Genomic DNA, 20,516 nt, shown 5'->3' on the forward strand with positions numbered 1-20,516 from the left:
TATTTTTTTTACCATCCCTTTGGCTGTTGTGAGGGAATGGACATGTGTGACTAAATGTGCTTTTTGTGTGTGTGTGTGTGTGTGTGTGTGTGTGTGTGTGTGTGTGTGTGTGTGTGTGTGTGTGTGTTTATGAGCATCAGTGGGTGCGCTTTTGCCTGTCAATGAGTGAATATGTAGGTGTGTGCACATTCCAATCACGCAGGTTCATGTGTTTAACTCTCTGTTTACTCTGTCTGTTTCTGTGTGTGTGTGTATGTGTGTGAGTGTGTGTGTGTGTGTTTGTGTCTGTTTGTGCCTGTCTTGGAGTGAAAATGTGAGTGTTTGCACATTCCCACAATGTGTTTGTGTGTGTGTGTGTGTGTGTATATGTGTGTGTGTGTGTGTGTGTGTGTGTGTTGTGTCGTTTGTGTGATTGTTCTGCAACAGTCTTCTAGAAGATAGCACATTCCGGAGCTGTGGGGCGGTCGCGGCCTTCAAACACACATTTGGACAGGAGACGCTTGACGAGATGAGGGGGGTCACCCAGGGCACTTGGCAGGGATCAATACCGGTCCATCACTCCCGGCTCCCCAGGCTTCGTCTGCCCACTGGACAAACACTTCACCCGCACAAACCACCTCTCTGAGGTAAATACAAACTTGGTTGATGCGTTTCTGGTTCATAAGGTTCCAACAACCTTTCTCTCACCACCGGTGTCTTTAGAAGTTAAACTGTGACACCTGCAGGGGCCTCTGTATGTTATCACCGTATCACGGCAACAGCTAATGCTAACAAAAATGCTAATATCTGCACCACTAGAAGTCTAATACTGATCGACTTTAGATGCTTGATAGGACAGTTAAGTTGAATTTTTTTTTTTTTTTTTTGGAAAAAGAGAAAAATGCTAGTGTTTCCAGATGAATGGTCCTCGAACTTTAGGTCCCTCTGAGGAAAATAATTAGACCTCACTCCGTTTTATGTGTCCATTTTCCGTTAAGTGTAGTTCTTGTTTGAGTGGAAATTGTTACAGTGCGCTAACTGGATTTGCTCTGCAGACACTGTAGGAATGTGGGCTGGTGCATAAGTGATAGCATGGCCACTTGTCTATACATTTATAATGATTTTATAATCACTTCATGGACTGGATACAGGATATCCTCGGGGTATACATATTAGGTTAATAGGCTTTGTTTGACAGTCATTATCAGGAGTAATAGTAGCTGCGTGTGTGTGTGTGTGTGTGTGCGTGTATCAGCAATTTGTAATTTACTAGAGCAACAGACATCATGTGTGAGAGAATATATAGGTTATGTTTATTAAGTATAGCCATATCTCACAGGGTTAAGTTACAAAGGTGAAATAACATATGTTTATGTTTCTTTCCAGATATTTTAAAGCTAAATAACAAGACAATTAATAACATGATAGCAGGGTGGCAAGAATAAATGAAGGGAGCAAAATGAGAGAAACATTGGCTCAGAGATAATAAAACGATAAATGAGTAGTTGCAATAAGGGGTGTGTGAGGTGGGGGGTAGCAGAGGTAAAGTTCACCTCCAACTGAGCACAGCCTCGGAAATGCCTCCACCTACCTCCAGCCTCGGAAATGCCTCCACCTCCCTCCAGCCTTGCACCTCCCACTGGATTCCAGGAAATCGCTGCTTGATCGCCCTCAGCAGCAGACAACATAAGAGAAAGAGAGAGTTAGGGTGTGGAGAAAGACAGAGAGAAAGAATGAGATAGAGAGAGAGAGGGGGAGAGAGAGAGAGAGCGAGTCAGGTCAAGGATGCCAATAATAGCTTTGAATCATCCTGAGAGCGAATGGAAAAAAAGGTATGGAAAAGGTAAAAAAAAATGAGTGTTGCCAGAGGTGAGCTTGACGTGTGAGGCATCTCAGAGCACACGTTAGAGGACCTGTCTCTGGTCCTGAGGGAGCAGCAGTGCAGAGCAACCTGGCGCCGTGTGCCCTCACAAGCCCTTACATGACACCCGTCAGACATTAGCATGAAATTAGCATCGGGATTAGCATGGTGGACGCGGCAGGACAGACCTCTCTCCACCTCACCTGGAGCGGGTGTTGTGTGTGTGTGTGTATACGTGTGTGTCAAGAGGACCCATGTACTGTTCTGCCTGATGGACGCCCACGGTCAGATATCTATGGTCACGCAACGTTTAGACGCCACGACATCTGACCCTCTCACTCGTATGAGTGGTGCAAGCTTCTCTCCTTGAAGGCTTTTTCCTTGCAAGCACTGTTTGCTGGCCACTCTGTACAGCGAGCTTTACATATCCCATGTATTCACGTTCATACGGTAGGCTACACATCATTCTCAACATGTCTTCTCATGTCATCATTAATGTATCTGACATGGTACTTGGTAAGATTCAATGAAAACGTAATTAAACTGAATTGATTTAAATATAGATTATAGATTAAGTAAGAGTTATACTTGAAGCCGCAAAATGATAGAGGGCATCCACATTATGGATTAGCATTTCACAAAGAGGTCGAGATGCACTGACTAACTCAAATTTAATGTGGTGTATTCAACTCATTATTGATGAATGTTATAAAATAGTGTTCCAGATCAAACATATCCAGTGAATAAGTTAACATTTTTATTTTATATTAATTTATTCTCGGTCAACGGCAGGGTTTCTGTATTCTCTGCTGGGGGACACCCAAAGTCCAAAGGAAATGACTCTGTTTGAAATCCTCTATCTACAGATGCCCTCTTCCAGTGCACTGACACACTGATGCTTCTCTCTACTGCCAGAGATAGATATCCAGTCGCATGGAAGGTGCACTCACATGCACGCACACATACACACACAAACACACACACACACACACACCAACCAACACACACAGCATCACAACACTAACACACATATCATCCTCTGTTTCGGCTGATCTCTTTTCATCAGTATTCCCACCGTCCATTTGGCCTGAAAGAACGCTGCCCAAACTGGACCCCATCATCACTGTCAACAAAAGCCCTTTTCATCAGAGTGAATGTCCAGTCTGGCTTCCTCCTCTCATTCTCTGTCTCTCTTTCTCTCACACGTTGTCCGTGTTTCCTTGCCTCCCACATGCAGACCTCTATAGTCCACACTATATCATGACAGAATGGGTCAGACATGTGAAATGGGTCTGTATTGTTGTTTTTGTAACTGCAACAATCTATTTCAACTTAGGAAGTGAGTGACGAATCCATGACAGAAGACACTGTGTCATTGTAACATGTTGCAAAAAACACTTTTGACCTCTGTCCTTTTACTGCCTAAGCAATCCACTAAATCAATAAAAGATAAACATCAGTCAGTTTATAAACCTTGAGGCAAAGAACGATTGCACATCTGAGAAAAAAAACAGAGAAAAAGGTCATTGTTATTTTGTAATGGTTGTTATATTGTCAGAAAAGTGGAATGTGGTGTTGAGCCATTCACAAATAGTTATTATTGTGTGTGTGTGTGTGTGTGTTTGGTGGGTAAAAATGATATATTTGGTGAAATGTCACCAAATGGTCTATCTATCACCAGACTAGTCCTGGAAATCTAGTATTTATTCCACACTAAATTTACCAGAGGTTTCAGGAGCCTTCACAAACACTGTGACTGTCTGTGCTCAGTGTCACTGAAGAAAACAAATCCAGCTATTTTAGAAAATTCAGAAACCAAGTTTCTGCAGAATTGGTTGCCATATCAAACATAAAACTCTTCTATGCAGTCAAGCTTTTGGCAGCATAGGTAGCATGTAATAGAAAGGCATTAAATGTGTATTTATTCAGCACTTCATGACTGTAATGTGCTTGTACGGTGTGATACATCTGTTGTACAGTATAATCAGTATGTATGCACCCTGGTTTCTCAAGCTGTGGTCTTGGGTGATGTGAACACCATGTTCAAGAGGAACTTACAAGCTTATTATAAACAGGTGGGATCTTAACAGCACTTACATCTCTGCTCTTTAAAAAGGGCAACAAACAAGCACACACACACGCACGCACACACACACACACACACAAACACCCACACTTCTTGGACTCTGTATGACAGATGGTGGGCTTTCTGCTTTAGTCTAAAGGTAATTTAAACTCAGGTAGATGTTGGGGAGAAGTGCATGGACCCTCCTCTCCCCACTGACACACTGACATGTGCTGTGTGAATCTACTAAACCACTGCATGGTGAGTCTGTGTGTGTGTGTCTGTCTGCGCGTGTGTGTGCATGTGTGTGTTATGGACCGCTGTGGATCTGCTACACCACTGCATTTTGTGTGTGTGTGTGTGTGTGTAGGGTATGTGTGTGTAGGGTATGTGTGTGTGTGTGAGAGAGAGTGTGAGAGAGAGAGAGAGAGTGTGTGTGTGTGAGAGAGAGTGTGAGAGAGAGAGAGGGATAGTGTTTCTTATTCAATAAGCCCTGCTCTGCTGGTGGAAGGAAGAAAGAGTGGATCGGTCTTGCTAGCTGAGATGGCCATGATGGGGCTCCATAGGGACAAAGACATACAGTCAGAGAGAAGGAGTGTGTGTGTGTGTAGGGGTGGTAGTAGCATAGTGGCAAAGGAGCTGGGCTAGCATGCAGTAGTCTAAAAAGTTGTGAGTTCAATTTCCGGCTTCCTCCTTTGTGTCCTTGAGCAAGGCACTCAATCCCGAGTTCCTCTGGGGATAATGGCTCTTGTAATATAATTGGATATAATTGGACAAAAGGTGTCTACTAAATTAATAAATGTAAATTTTAGGGTTAGGGTTATCATCAGTGTAAAAGCTGTTGCAGTGGTCTGTAAAATGTTTGTAAGTGTGTGTATGCAAACACCACTTCTAAAGGTGTGTGTGTGTGTGGTAAGTGGCAGCAGTGAGGCTTATTCAACACAAACAGATTGTTCACACTGAACTGGTTCCGGAGCAATTAGGACTGTCATAGTGGCACTGTGGCACCACTTCAACAATCAACTAATGGCGGTGTGTGTGTGTGTGAGTGAGTTGTAAAATGCAATCATATTCAGTAGATTGAGTACGGAAGACAGAAGTATAATAACCATAATGATGCAAGGCTGCCTCTGCACACCTGCCATTACAATCAAAGAGTGCAGCTACTACTGCATAATTCACAGTCTAATACTGGAGCAAGTGTGGGAATTAGAGTGCACCAGTATACTGTAATTACTTGCTGTTGTTTTGATGTTGTAAGCAGGACAATATAACGTTTCACCACACACACACACACACACACACACACTTGTCTAAATATGCACCCAAACAAAAATGCTAAAAATACAGAGACTCCGATGTACACAAACAAGGACAGAATTTAAAAAACATCCTGTTAAATTGGTATCATTTCAACATCACTATATGCAGCCTTCCTTTTTTAAAAAACAAACACAGCCAGAACTAAGTCACAGTCTGCCAACATTATCTGTTGGAAATATTCTACTACTACAACAAAACAACAACTACAACAACAGCAACAACAACATTCATTATCGGAGCTATTTTTTTCCCCCTGAGTGTTCTCAGTGCCTAGTACTCTGTATAAGACTTTATGTAACTAAGCCAAGGAGACAGTCCTCACTGTGTTTCTGTTTTCTTGTGTAAGTACATGTTTGGGGCTTTTTGCCTGTGGCCTTTATTGCGACATGATAGTGAAGTGATTGACAGGAAGTGAGAGTGAAACGACCCAGGTTGGACTCAAACCCGGGTCCCGAGGGGCACATGACCTGGATATGGTAGCCAGTAGTAGCCTCTTTCACTGTATGCCTTCATGCTTTTATGCTGTCAAGGCTACTGCATGGTAGGCTACACAAAGAGATTCTAAATGTGAAGGTTTTTTTTCTTTTCTGGAGGGATTAGACGGGCCAAAGGTCATTACAGATACACCCACAGTAGTGGTGACGGTGGTGGAGGCGGTAGTGGTGATGGTAGTGGTGGTGGTGATGGTAGTGGTGGAGGTGGTAGTGGTGGTAGTAGTGGTGGTGGTGGTGGTGGTGGTGGCGGTGGTCCTGGTGGTGGTAGCGGTGACAGTAGTGGTGGTGGTGGTGGTGACAGTGGTGCTAGTAGTGGTGGTGGTGGTGGTGGTGGTGACAGTGGTGCTAGTAGTGGTGTGTGGTGGTGGTGGTGGTGGTGACAGTGGTGCTGGTAGTGGTGGTGGTGGTGGTGGTGGCATTAACATTTCTCACCGGCGCATGCCTCAGCTTTTTCCCAGTGATTCCCCTCTCAGCCTCCCAGCACGCTCCCTCAGTCAAGAACCTCTGAACCCCCCTGAGCGTAGCAGGGAGTCGACGATCAATAGCGAGCTGTCTGGGTAACGAAGAGAGCTCTCAAAGAGCCAAATGGGAGGGGGAGAGAGAGAGAGAGAGGCTGGGGGGAGGGGAGAGAAACAAATGAAAAACTTCACACAAGCTACAAATGAAAGCTCCAAAGCCATTCTGCCGCGTGTCCTTGGCTGTCTTGAGGTCTTTGCCCGTCATGTTTTATCTGTCTTTAAAGAGAGAAGCATTCAGAGATGCGTCAAGTCCTCTAGTGATCTCCCTGCTGCTAGTTTTACCACCACAGATCAACAAGCCGGGTTCCACTGGAACTTCACAGAACACAGACCCCCACGCACTGTGTGATATACAGTTCACGTGCTCACACACACACACATACATGCACACACACACACACACACACACACACACACAGAACACACACACATGCACACACACAAACACATGCACACACACACACACCAGAAGAGAAGCATACACTTTTAGATGTGAAAAAAAAATCACATATGCAGTACATACTGTATACAGTATAAGTACACAGTTATAAATACTGCTAGATACAGACTCCAAACTAACAGAAACACTTCACACATACAAACACACACACACACCACACACACACACATATCATGATTCACAGATTCACACATGTTCAAAAACATATATGTGTTACACTTAGTGGTAAGTGCTCATGCATGAACATATTTTTGATAGTGTCTCACATGAAAGTCCTCCATAGTGTACGTGCCCACGTGCACAGATCAGATGGCTGGTGAGCAGGCAGGAAGTGGCTGGGTCTGGGGATTCCGAACACATAAAAGGGGGAGCAATCACATCTGCCAAGGCAATAAAGAGACCGTAAAGTAAATGTTTGAACAGGCCCTCGGCATGCTGGGATAGCTCTGCTTGTTTGGAGGCTCCCAGGTGCCACATATTCAAAAGGTGGAATTATGAATTCATTGTGCAGCGCATTCCGAAAAAGCTCCCGTGCACATAATCGAAAAATAAATTTCCCCGGGTTGCTATAATATTAAGGTGTTTTGAGAAGGAGCTTGGGAGAGAAATCGACTGTGGCTTTGCTTTCACTCACGGCCTACTTTACACAAAGTAATTTGGTATTTATGGAGTCAACCATTCACATGGTAAAAAAAACAAGATTCACTATGTGAATCGTAATTAATTACACAAACAACCAAACAGGTCTTAACATACGCTATCAGCATATGTGCAAACACATTTAGGGAAGGGGAAACATTTTTGTATTGACAGTTTTCATCAGCTTCTCTCTGTGTGCGAATCACTCATGTTGGTGCGAGTGTGGGAAACACATCGACTAATAAAGTTCTGCAGGGGCAGCTGGAAAGGGTATCAGAGGAACTTATTGTACATTTCAATATGCCATACCACCCTCCCTGATCCCTTCCCCTTGATCCCCTGCTGCATGCGGGCCGTGCTTGAGTTCGGATGGCCCAGATCGGAGCCGGACATGGCCCGGAACCGCCAGCTTCTTATCGGGAGGTTTGTAGAAAGATGAATGGAGTGGTGTGGCTAATTCTATAAATGAGTGAATGGAGGCAGGAAAAAAAAGAGAAAAGTGTGCTGCTGCGCTGTTCTCTTTCTGTGGAGGCCAGATGGATTGCTTTAATTTCCACGTCAGGGCACGGCTGGCCACGGTCAAATGAGATCAGCGCCGTGTGGTCGTTTGAGATGACGCACGTGATGCTAGTTGCCGCAGTGATCTGCCCACTGTCCCACTCTGACGTACTAATGATACGCTAAATGATACCTCACTGATTGCTGGAGGGTGTTTGTGGGTGTATTCCTGTGTGTGAGCATGTTTGTCTGTTGTACTCTTGAGTGAACGGAATGAGGACTGTTTGTGCTTGTGTATAATTCTTACGGTCTGATAAACCAGCTCACCAGTGACCAGTGATATCAGTAATACTTCTCAGGGGATAACCATGCATCAAGTAGATTACTGATTTTCATTTTCCATGAGTGCCTCCCTCAATTATCCTTCATCTATGAGCTGGCTGATGTGTAAATATGAAAGAAAAAAAAAGATGTACTTTTTTTCAGGGGAGCAGACCTCAGTCTCCAGGTTTTTTAAACCCTGCATGGGTGTAGCTGTGCAAAATGAATGTGTACTGTCATCTGCCAATGTGAAAGGTCAAGGCATCGTTATAGACCTGGTATGCAGTTGGTGTGCATGAGTGTGTTTGTGTGCTTATATGTAGTGATGGGCAAATGAAGCTTTGGTGAACCACTGAACCACAGCAGTGTGAACCTAGAGACACTAGCTGAAAAGCAATGGCCGCCACACATACATTTTTCAACATAAAAGTCCTTAGCAAACCAATAGTTTTGGTTTCATATACTGGTTTGAGTAAGGACTTTTATGTTGAAAAATCTACATGTGGCAGCCATATTGGATTTTTTCATTAGTGTTGCTAGCTTCACACTGCTGTGGTTTAGTGGTTCACCAAAGCTTCATTTGCCCATCACTACTTATATGTGTGTGTTTGTGTATGTGCATGTTTGTGTATGTGCATGCATTTCTGTGTTCACCTCAAACACTTTGCCAAACTCTCTCCCCCCTCCACCCTCACCTACATAACATCCTGGACTTTGGACCCACAATGGCTGCCTTGCACTACTCCACTTGCAATATACTCCACTTGTACACTTGCACACTTTGCAACTTGTTGTTGTTGTCCTGTTGTCCTGAAAACACTTCTGAACACACTTCTGCTGCTCTTACATAACTTGCACCACTATGCCACTTGCATACTTAGGTCAAACAGAACTACCTCAGCCATTTATTGGCCTGACTTTTGCACTATTATATTGACTGTCTACTGTATGCACAATTGCACAATTTCAACTCAAATTTTGCTGCTCTTATTTTCTTCATTGTATGTGCCTTCTTATTTTTACTTTTTATATGGTTTACTTGAATGTTATGTTTGTCTGTGGACCTAATTGGTAAAATATGTCTTGTCTCCACCGTGGGATAGTGGGAAACGTAATTTTGATCTCTGTGTATGTCTTGACATGTGAAGAAATTGACAATAAAGCAGACTTTGACTTTGACTTTGAAACTTATAGAGGGCTAATGTAAAAACATGATCTAGAAAAAATGTATTCATGCATTTATCTCCAGTAGGGTTGACTACTGCAATGGGCTTTTCACTGGCCTTCCTAAAAAGACTATCAAACAGCTTCAGATGATACCAAATGCAGCGGCTTGGGTTCTCACAAAAACTAAGAATTGACCACATTACTCCAATATTTAAGTCCCTGCATTGGCTTCCAGTAAGTTACAGAATTTACTTTAAAGTTCTTCTGCTTGTTCATGAATCATTAAATGGAACAGGACCAAATTACCTAGCAGACCTGCTTAAGTAGTACACATCTTCCAGACCTCTCAGGTCTCAGGAGAAATACTTGTTAGTAAAACCTACTGTTAGAACTAAACATGGTGAAGCAGCTTTTAGTTGCTATGCAGTTCAGCTCTGGAACCAACTTTCAGACGAGATCAAAGTTGCCCCAACTATTTAAAATCTAGACTTAAGACCAAACTTTTCTCAGATGCTTTCTGCTAACTGATCAAACTGATCAATGTTCATTGCCCAGTTCACAGAGCACTCTTTGTACTATTGTTCCTTGTACTACTATCACTGTCCTTAGTTGGACAAAGGGGGATTCTGTGAAGTAGTTGTCCTGTCATTCTAATAGAATAGACAGATTGGGCATAGTCAGTGTATCGACTATCAAGCCCTGTGGTCGGGCATTTTGGCCCTGAAAGGAAACGTGTGCGCGCACAGTTTAGGACCTCTGCCTGGAGTCTGGATTGAGCAGACTAACGTTAACGTTGAAGAACTCTGCATTACGGACCAACAAACTGTCGCTGTTATACGTCCACCGAGTTGCTGATCTACAAGATCGCCCACGACTTTCGGACTGGTATGCTTCCAGTGATCTCCAGACTAACAAGGCCTAACGTTCACGTTATCTCCAGACTGCCAGTGAGTGTAAAGAACTTTGTTGGCGTTGCATCGGTTGTGGAGACACAGCTGTGCGCAGTTTCACGCGAGTCATCATTGCCCTTGGACATTTTCAGCCGGTTGGAAATTGGACTAATTCTATTCTTATTTTTTATTTATTTTATTTATTAATTTGTTTGTTGTCTGTCTTGTATGTCTTGGTGTCACGGGTACGCTGGCGACTACGCCGCTCCATCCGGCATCTTTTGCGTTTGTTATTTCTTAAATGTAGTCATATGTCTTGGTGTCACGGGTACGCTGGCGACTACGCCGCTCCGTCCGCTATTGTCTTTGTTAGTCTGTGTCAATGACAATGTCTTATATGTGGAGCGCTTTGGGTTGCATTCTGTGCATGTTAAATGCGCTATACAAATAAAACTGACTTGACTTGACTTCAATAATCTCCATAGAGTGCTGCTGTTCACTGGGTGTTTGACTATTGATCATTATCACTTATTTTTTACATTTCTAAATCTGGGAAAGTCCTTCAGCTTCAGCTTGAATCGTTTCTAACTATTATCTGACTCATGGATTATGTGTATGTGTGTCATGTCATCCTGTATGTGATTTTGTTCTGCGTTTTGATTGTCTGCTAAAGGTAATCTTTGTAACATGTCTGAGTCCAGTTTGTGGTAAGATCCTCATTACTCAATTTCCAGAGCACTCTTAGGGTGAGTACTATTGTTCCTTGTAGTACTATTGCTGTCCTTAGTTGGGCAAAGGGGCATTCTGTTAGGTAGTTGTGCTGTCATTCTAACAGAATAGACAGATCTGTCAGGATCTGGCCCTGACTGTTGGAGTTTGTGCCACCCTGGTGGCCATTTTGTGTATTGTCCTGTGTTTGTTTTTGCCTGTTCCCCATGTGCTTTGTGTTACCTGCCTGTCACCTGTCTTTGTCTCCGCCCCATCTCCTTATTTGGTCTGTGCTTCCTGTCTTGTTAGTTTTCCCTCCTTTCTGCTTCCACACCTGTTCCCTATTATTGTCTCGTTGGTTTCGTCCAGTCCTCTGTCTCTCTGTTAATTGGTCTGTGTATTTCTACCCCCCTGTCTCTTTGTCGGATTGTCTCTCTGTTTCTCCTTGTCTAGCCCAAGTCCTGTTTGTTGTAAGTAAGTCTAATTGTTAAGTTTGTGTTAAAATAAATTGTGTTTTGTCTGTAATTCTGCCTGTTGGAGTCTTGCACTTGGGTCCTCCTGCACAATCCTGACCAGATCGGGCATAGTCAGAGTGTAACAGCTCGTTATTTACAGTTCGAGAGTTGCAGCTTTACCAGGTTTCTCTGAAACTGAATGTTAACTATTTGGGTGCTAATACTCCATGAGGGGGGACTATCGAACACTGGTCGGCCATTTTGGCCCTGAAAGGAAATAAATATATGTGTGCGCGCACAGTTTGGAACTACTCCAAGAATCTTCATAGAGTGCTGCTGTACACTGGGTACTTGACTAGTATAATCATTCTATGTTTTATGTTTTAATTATTACTTTTTAAGCACTTTTAAATTATTTCCATTTTATGCTTTTATGTACTATTACCTTGTGTGATGTTTTCTTATTATATATTTGTTTCTTATTCTTTACTTTTTAAACTGTTCTTTGACTATTGCCCTTTTGTTTGTATTCGCTATTCCTGTTTGCTTTTGTTTATGTAAAGCTCATTGAATGACCTGTGTATGAAATAGTGTGTGTGTGTGTGTGTGTGTGTGTGTGTGTGCGCGTCTTAGTAGTGCGTGTCATAGTAACTGGGCTAATGCAGGTCTCGCATAGGAATGCGTAAGTGACACAAAAGCTGACTGCTGCATAGAGGCTTAAGGCTATGAGCCAGCCAGCTAATTAACCTTATGCCACAAGGCCATGTCATATCCTACTGACGGCTCTGTTTTTACACATACAATTATCATTTCTACTCCATTCTGTTGTGTTAAGCCAGTGTTTGGACAGGGCTTTTCTTGCCTTATATTGCAGTGAGACTTTAAGTGTGCGTTAACTAACAGACCTTCATGAAGGCTTACCGTGCTCATAATTTGGTTCTGTGCTGTCAGTGCCCCTGCAGTTTTAAAACACTGTTTACAGCACTTTGAGTCACTGCAATTTGTCATTTTTGGTACAAAAATAAATTTAGAATTTAGTTTCTTTTTAGAATTTATCTATTTTAGAATTTAGTTTCCTTTGATGTGAAAGCTTTATGGTTCTTTCAGAATCGGCCATCCTAGTAAGAATGATTAGTAATCGAGTGCGCAATTTGGTCGAATGAGCACACTATTTTGTAAAATCAAGTGCATATTCTCGATCTATAAAATTCTGGCTTCACTCTCTTCTCTCACTTGGGGAAGGCCCCAAACTGTCTTCTCTGGACCTCTTTTGAATGCTCTTCTGTCATCTCCCTCCTATTCTGACATGGTATACAGTGCATGTTTATTTCTTTCGATTTTTAAGTCTGAAAAGTATCTGAAAGAAACACTGGTGTTATTTGATAATGGGGTATCTTGTGTCATGTCCTTGTTCACAAATTGTTATCCTTCCATCATATGCTGATATATGATTAGTTTTTGAAATCATTAGTTTGACTGAATCAAAACAATAATTTAGCAAGCCTATATTCCCCCACATCATTCTGTTTGTCATTTCAATCAAAGGCAAGTCATTTTGTTCAGAAAATATAAAGTCAACGTGAATGAAGTAAAGAGGTTACCACATTCATCCGACCACTTTTACCACTTCTGGGGCTTGTTTCTTTGCTAAGTTGCGTCGTAACTTTGGTAGTTCGCTCCATCGTTCTTGGATTTTGTGTTTCTAGAAAGGGTAGTTTGAACTCTCTATCGCAAACAAGGACGCAAAGTTTGGTCGTTTGAACTATACAAGTCGCACTTGTGTCGTTCCTTGGTAGCTCCAGTTGGTGTCCTGAGCGCCTAACCAAAAATCACTACTGCCTAACCAACAATTTCGAAGTGGATGTTTATCTCGTGACTCAATGATTGATCTATCCTGTAGCTTTATTTTGATTAAGAGACTGACTCACCTACTTGGCTCTTTCTTGCTATTTATGTTAATTTGAGTATTGCCTTGCTTTTTGATAAGCTAGTATTATAATCTTCACAGACTCTTAAAATCAGCACAGTAATTAATGGTGTAGTGGCTAAAGTAGTTGACTTGTTATCCCAGCGTTGTAGGTTCGTTTTTCTTAAGATGTGAGATTGTCCTCTTGCTTCTCGCTACCTGCAGGTGAACTAGTGTGACACGTAGATTCAATTGTTTTTGACTAATGTCTTGTACCTGTGGTCTCTCGATGTAGAGTAACTATACATAAATATCAGTGGTGGAGGAAGTACTGAAACCCAGTACTTAAGTAAAAGTACAAATACACAGAGAAATATTTACTTTAGTAAAAGTACCACAATGACAACCCTACTTAAGTAAAAGTAAAAAGTACCTGCTTTTAAATGTACTTTAAGTATTAAAAGTAAAAGTATTTGCATAATTTTATTCTCTTAATATCTATATTCTAAAACGAAAAATCAGTATGGGCTGTGGCATTTTAATTAAGCTAGTTTTAGGTTATAGGTTTAGGTTAGGTTTAGGTTATCTGTGGCCCAGTTTACATTCTGACCTACAATTCTAGAGACTGTAATTCTGGTTGATCTGCTAAGTAATATCATTCAGCAAAACACGAGAGCCTGAAGTTTAACGGGGTAGACAAGGGAAACGTTGGGTGGATCGTAATGCCAATTATGCTGATTGAACAGAAAAGTTGCTGAGAAAGGTATCTTTATGATTAGGTTCAGTTTCACTTGCGCAGACACATAGACATTGAATGAGCGCTCACATTAGCCTACTACCCCCCAATTGTAGGCTATGCATCTTTATTTGATCACACACAATTAAGGAATATTTCCTAATCTGGAAAATGAAACCACCGGTTCATTAATAGTCTACCATTCATTTGTGCCGCAAATGATCAGACGTGTGACAGAAGCATGGGCATAGCCTGTAACTTCGCTGATCCGCGGATAGCAATCTCATCGGAGAGGAGGCCCTAACGCTGCAGATAACAGACAGAGAAAGGCACAGAACACGGTTGCATGTACAGTGTAGCCATGGGTCTGGTGAATATAGCCTACCGAATGCAGATGGCTACAAGCTCACACTTTGCCTGGTCTAGACTAGAAGCTTATGTTTCTAAGAATGCACGTAGCGCTCCAGAATCTTTGGTAGCAACCCCGCCCACTGGTAAAACAAACGTGTTTGTCCGAGAGGAAAAAAAACATCATAAAATGTATCGTAAAAAGGAACGATGGTGTTGTAGAAATGTAGCTGAGTAAAAGTACAGATAATTGCTGTAAAATGTAACGAAGTAAAAGTCAAAAGTATGCACTATAAATTTTACTTAAGTAAAGTACAAATACGTATGTGATATTTGTCAAACTAGGCTTTCAACTCAGATCTGTGCGCGTTCTCGGTATTGGGATGACTTTGGCCAATCGTGTAACGTGGAGACGCACAAGACCGCCTCTATTTAAAAACAATTACTTCCGCGTTCATGAGCGATAGCTTAATCTACACTGCGGTCATTTTTTGTGTCTAACCTATAACATCAAATAAACCAATTGCCATCAGTTGTTGTATGGTATGCACGTCCATAGTGGGATATTTGCACGCACAGCACTATTAAAGCGCATTCGAGATCCAAAATGTTCCACCTGTAAGATGTATGACAGAATCCTACACGTGAGAACTTCGTTTTTAAGACAATTGATTGGTCCGTGGGCAGTAGATTACACGATTTGAGCTATAACTTAGCACAAAACCTCCTCCCGACCAGGTTTGGTTGACAGCACAAGATGCCATGGTGATATAGCGACACTAAAACAAATCCACTTTCGTGTCACAGCATACCCTAGCTTTGAGCGCAACATACCTCGCTAACCCACTAATCGAGATTTGTAGTACAGACCACGGACGGATCCGGCCCGCGAATGAATTATCTACGGCCCGCGGGATGATATTTGATTAGTATTAAACCGGCCCGCAGGCCACAGCCACCGGGTGCTGTTTTGCGCATCAATACTCCATTTCCCACAATGCAACGGTAGCCCACGAACTCACTGCGGCGCCGCAAGTGGGCCTCGGCTTCATTATTCATCAGTATTCAGTCAGGGCAGATGTCAACTTTCAGCTACCCCCCTCCCCAGTGCTGTGCCTGAACGCGTTCATTGAACGAAAGTCACTCGTTCATATGTATTTTAAGCGAACGTGAACTGAACGTACTGTATTAGGCTACTACTGCCTGATGAACGTTACCGTGAACTCGTTCATTCTGGTGCCTGAACGGCACGCTCTTTCAGTTTAACTTCGTTGAATAGGGTGCCAGATTTCTACAGAGCCTTCCACGCGAAAACCCGGCTAAAACACACCGTAAAAAGGCCTTAATATGGCAGCATGCAGGTCACCATTTGTCAAACTATGGGCCGCGGTCCGCAATGTGGACAACGGTCTGCAGAGTTAAAAATTATTCCCGGGCGATCGTCTGATAATTTGCTGCGCAATTGGTCAAGGAGCAGCGGACAGAAAAAGAAAAACATTTCTGCAATTAGTAGGAAATACTTGTTAATTTGGTGTCATCAAACATAGAGGCATAGAATTAAATCGTGGTATGAGCGTTTATTCAATGCATGCGTGTGCACGTTGGTAGCAAAGCTAAGCTTCAACCTATTGGAAGGCTAATTATGAAACGACATTTAACCTTCTAACACTGTTCCGGTCAAAAATGACCGATTTACACATTCCCTGTACCATAAATATGGCATTTTTCATCAGATTGCCTCAAGATCTTATGATATCCTTCACAAAAGGCTTTTGAACACATAGAGTTTATTTTGACTACTTTCTTTGAATTTTGAGTGATTTATTCAATGTAGAAACACTTTTTTTTGTTTACGGTCAAAAATGACCGCCATAGGAAATAAATGGGAAAGAGTATAATTTTCATCCAGGAGATAAAAGACATCTCCTTACAAGTATATATACTCTTTTGATCCCGTGAGGGAAATTTGGTCTCTGCATTTATCCCAATCCGTGAATTAGTGAAACACACACAGCACACAGTGTACACATAGTGAGGTGAAGCACACACTAATCCCGGCGCAGTAAGCTGCCTGCATCAACAGCGGCGCTCGGGGAGCAGTGAGGGGTTAGGTGCCTTGCTCAAGGGCACTTCAGCCGTGCCTACTGGTTGGGGTTCGAACCGGCAACTCTCCGGTTACAGGTCCGAAGTGCTAACCAGTAGGCACACACACACACACGTTGTCAGTTCATGTTGCCACTTGTACGTGTGAACATCCAATGTTCACAAACATAGGCATTCACGCACATAAAGAAACCCACAGACACACACACACACATGTACACCCACTCACACACACACATGTGCAGGAAAACCACCAATGTTTGCACACACATGCATGTACACACACGGAAACACTCACACACACACACAAACAGACATACACACACAAATACACACATACACATTTACACCCTCTCTCTCTCTCTCTCTCTCTCTCTCTCTCTCTCTCTCTCTCTCACTCACACACACACAGTTCATGTTGTCATGTTGCCACTGTGCATGTGAACCACCAGTGTTCGCACACATTCACACACATACAGAAACACACCCACCCACACACACGTGATGTAGATGTTAATGTTCTAATAAGGGTCTGTTTACAATAATGTTCTATTAAATAATACTTTTTGTCATGGTATTGGTATTTAAGAGCAGTTAAAACTGTCCGGTCAAATTTGACCGCAAACAGTAAATTAAGGGGGGTAGCAATGAACAGTGTTAATAGAACGACGTGGATTTATGCAACTTCCATTAAAAACGGAGCACAAACTATATAAAACACTGTTTGGCATTAAGTATTAAAGTCAGCCAAAAGCTATTAATTAGTCTCAGATCAGTGATTTACGCATGATCTGATCCGCCATTTACCAATCACACAAGCTGGTATTGTGTCTCCTGAATCCTTACATTCAGGCATTCAAATTAAATGTAATTAAATAACATATAAATATTCTATCAAGTGTATGATGCATGCATGAGGGAAACATCCCAAAACAATGGCACCCAAATAACTGCTGTTGTTTTGAGAAGTATTTCTCATGCAAGCATCATGCAACAATGCAAAAACAATGAAACTATTGTAGGCCTAATTATATTTTACATTAGTAAAGCAGTACTCTGATGTGCATGTTTTCACAAACTTTTGTGAACAATCTTAGCACTTTAAACATTGACTGTTTTGAAGTGCATGTATAGCAATATAGTATAAAAATAATAATAATTGTGATATCATTATGATAACTTAATGGGGGGTGGGTTCATGTAGGCCCTATGACCCCAGAGTATGCCTTGACTGGGCCTCAGGTCAATTTGACTTTGACATCCCTGGTCAAGACCTAGTGTTGTGTCTCGTAGGCCTACTCTTACTCAGAGGTGAAAAGAAGAGACAGGATGCGAACTCCAGCCGAACGTGCAGTGCACTGACGCGCTGCCGTTAAGCCACGAGACAGTTGATAACATTTGCGATACCCAGACATTTGTCCAGGCCATATATTTTTTCCAACATAGATATTTAACACAAATAATGGCACATATTGGTCGGCTTCAGTAAAATGTTTTATATACTTGCAATAGGTTTAGGTTTTTGCAGATGACAATGAACAAAGCGTCCTGACTCACTGTGGTCATTAAAGATCCCATGGCACTTATCGCAAAGATTAGGGGGGTTCCCTGGTGTCCTGGCTAAATTCCCAACCTGGCTCATTCAATCTGGCCCCTTAATCATCCCCCCAGTGTAATTGGCTCATTCTCTCCCTCACTCTCCACCTCAAGCTGGTGTGTGGTGAGCGTTCTGGTGCATAATGGCTGCTGTGCATCGCCCAGGTGGGTGCTACACAATGGGTTAGTGAGGTTCCCCCGTCACTGTGAAGCGCTTTGGATATCGTGAAAAGCGCTGTATAAATGTAATGTGTATACTTATACACCCTGTGGGAAATCCACTATCCACTAGTCTATTAATTAATATGTGGATACCTTGGTATCACTAGTCATTTCTCTGCATGAGAAAAACAAGATATGGCATGTCAGCATGTGAAGTGATTGAAATGCGGGTATCTAATGCCCATTGTGTGAGACTTGAGAACCTTGCTTGGAGTGTGTGACTCACTCTATACCCTATGTAGTGTGTGACGCACTCTCATTCCTTGATGTCTGTGAAGTCCTGTGGCATGGTGCCGCCTCCTCTTCTCTGTTCTCCTCTGTTCTCCTCTGCGCCTTACTGAGGTGAACTCAGGCAGGGGGAAATGACTCTGGTGTACACACACCCCACCCCACGCACGCTCGTTATGAAGCTGTGAGCTCAGGAGACCTCTCTCTCCCTCTCTCTTTCTTTGCCTACATTGTTGCTCTCTCTCTCTTTCTCTCCCTCTTTCTTTCCCTATGTTGGTGCTCTCTCTTCCTCTCTCCTTATTATGACCGCCTCGCAGCGAAGCGGCGGTCATATAGGTTTAGTCAGATTTATTATGACCGCCGCGCAGCGAAGCGGCGGTCATATAGGTTTAGTCAGATTTTTTTTTTTTTTTTTTTTCTTTTTCGCATGCCCAAATTTCCGTCAATGATTCCCGGGACACTGAAAGACCGGGGTACACGAAACTTGGTGGGCATGTAACCCCACATGGATAGCATGGAACCATCGTTTTTCGTTTTGATCTGTAGCCCCCCCGCTGGACTGGACCCCCCGAAAGGAGTGTAGGGCAGACACAGTTTTCTGTGAATATCTCGAAAACCGTAGGGTTTAGGAGGACCATTTTTTTTTTGTATGTTGATCTCAAGGGGCCATGTCAACCCATTCCATAACCACTCATTTCATGTATAGCGCCACCTAGTTAAACACAAAAAAGTAAAAATGAGGTGTTGTAATTGAAGGTATCTGTGACCTAACATAGTCAAAACTGCACGAAATTGGAAGTGTAGGATCATTATGACACCCTCTGTATGCACGCCAAGTTTTGTGGAATTCCGTTCATGGGGGGCCACACAATAAATTAATTTATGTTACTATACACCTACTGGCTTGTAGGTGGCCGGAGACAGTTTTCTGTGAATATCTCGAGAACCGTAGGGCCTAGGAGGTCCACCTTTTTTATGTATGTTGGTCTTAAGGGGGCATGTCAACCCATCCCATTACCACATATTTCATGTATAGCGCCACCTAGTTAAAAATTAAAAAGCAAAAAATTAGGTGTTTTCATCACAATATCTCTGGCTGACAAGGTCAAAACTGCACGAAATTAAAAGTGTAGGATCATTATGACACCCTCCGAATGCATGCCAAGTTTTGTGTACTTTCGTTCATGGGGGGCCTTACAATAAAATAATTTATGTGTACATTTAGTGACGTACACCAACAAGGATTCCCGGGACACTGAAAGACCGTGGTACACAAAACTTGGTGGGCATGTACCCCCACATGGATAGCATGGAACCGTAATTCTTCGTTTTGATCTGTAGCCCCCCGCCCGCTGGACTGGACCCCCCGAAAGGAGGGTAGGGCAGACACAGTTCTCTGTGAATATCTTGAGAACTGTAGGGCCTAGGATGACCAATTTTTTCCGTATGTTTGCCTCCAGGGGTCATGTTAACCCATTCCATGTGCACACATGTGCATAAACAGATACACACGCACACACATACATTTACAGTAATCATACGTATGACACATACTCACACAGTAGACATATGTACGCATGCATGCACATGCACATACACACATACGCAGGCAAACACACAAGCATGCACATACACACACACACACACACACCCACACACATAAACATAAACTTGTACACGCACACATGCACACAATTCAAGAATTTTTCCCGTCATCTACTTCCTGAATTTTTGGTCATTGATACCCGGGACACCGAACCAGGATACCTGAAATTTGGTGGGTATGTAGCCCCACTAGACTTTTACGGAAAAATTTCACCCCCCCAGAACCCCCCTGTGCTGGGCCCCCCGAACCGCAAAAAAAAAACAGTTTTTCCTAAATAACTACCTGAACCGTGGCACTGAGGATGAAGAATCTTTTATGGTATGTTGGTCTCAAGGGCCCACATCAACCTGGCTCATAATCACTCATTTGTGATTTGCACCCCCACCCCCCCGG

At 42.7% G+C, this 20,516-nt stretch overlaps 1 long non-coding RNA gene across 2 annotated transcripts in view; it reads left to right on the top strand.

Annotated features, from left to right (window-relative positions):
• The first annotated feature begins 277 nt into the window (after positions 1-277).
• The window catches only part of LOC121688645, a 53,194-nt gene continuing 32,955 nt past the window's right edge, over positions 278-20,516 (top strand). For both annotated transcript variants that reach the window (XR_006024643.1, XR_006024642.1), the window contains exon 1: positions 278-626. This is a non-coding gene — a long non-coding RNA (uncharacterized LOC121688645). The remainder of the gene's footprint in view (positions 627-20,516) is intronic.

The sequence above is a fragment of the Alosa sapidissima genome, chromosome 17, assembly GCF_018492685.1.
Source record: "Alosa sapidissima isolate fAloSap1 chromosome 17, fAloSap1.pri, whole genome shotgun sequence".
NCBI lineage: Eukaryota > Metazoa > Chordata > Actinopteri > Clupeiformes > Clupeidae > Alosa > Alosa sapidissima.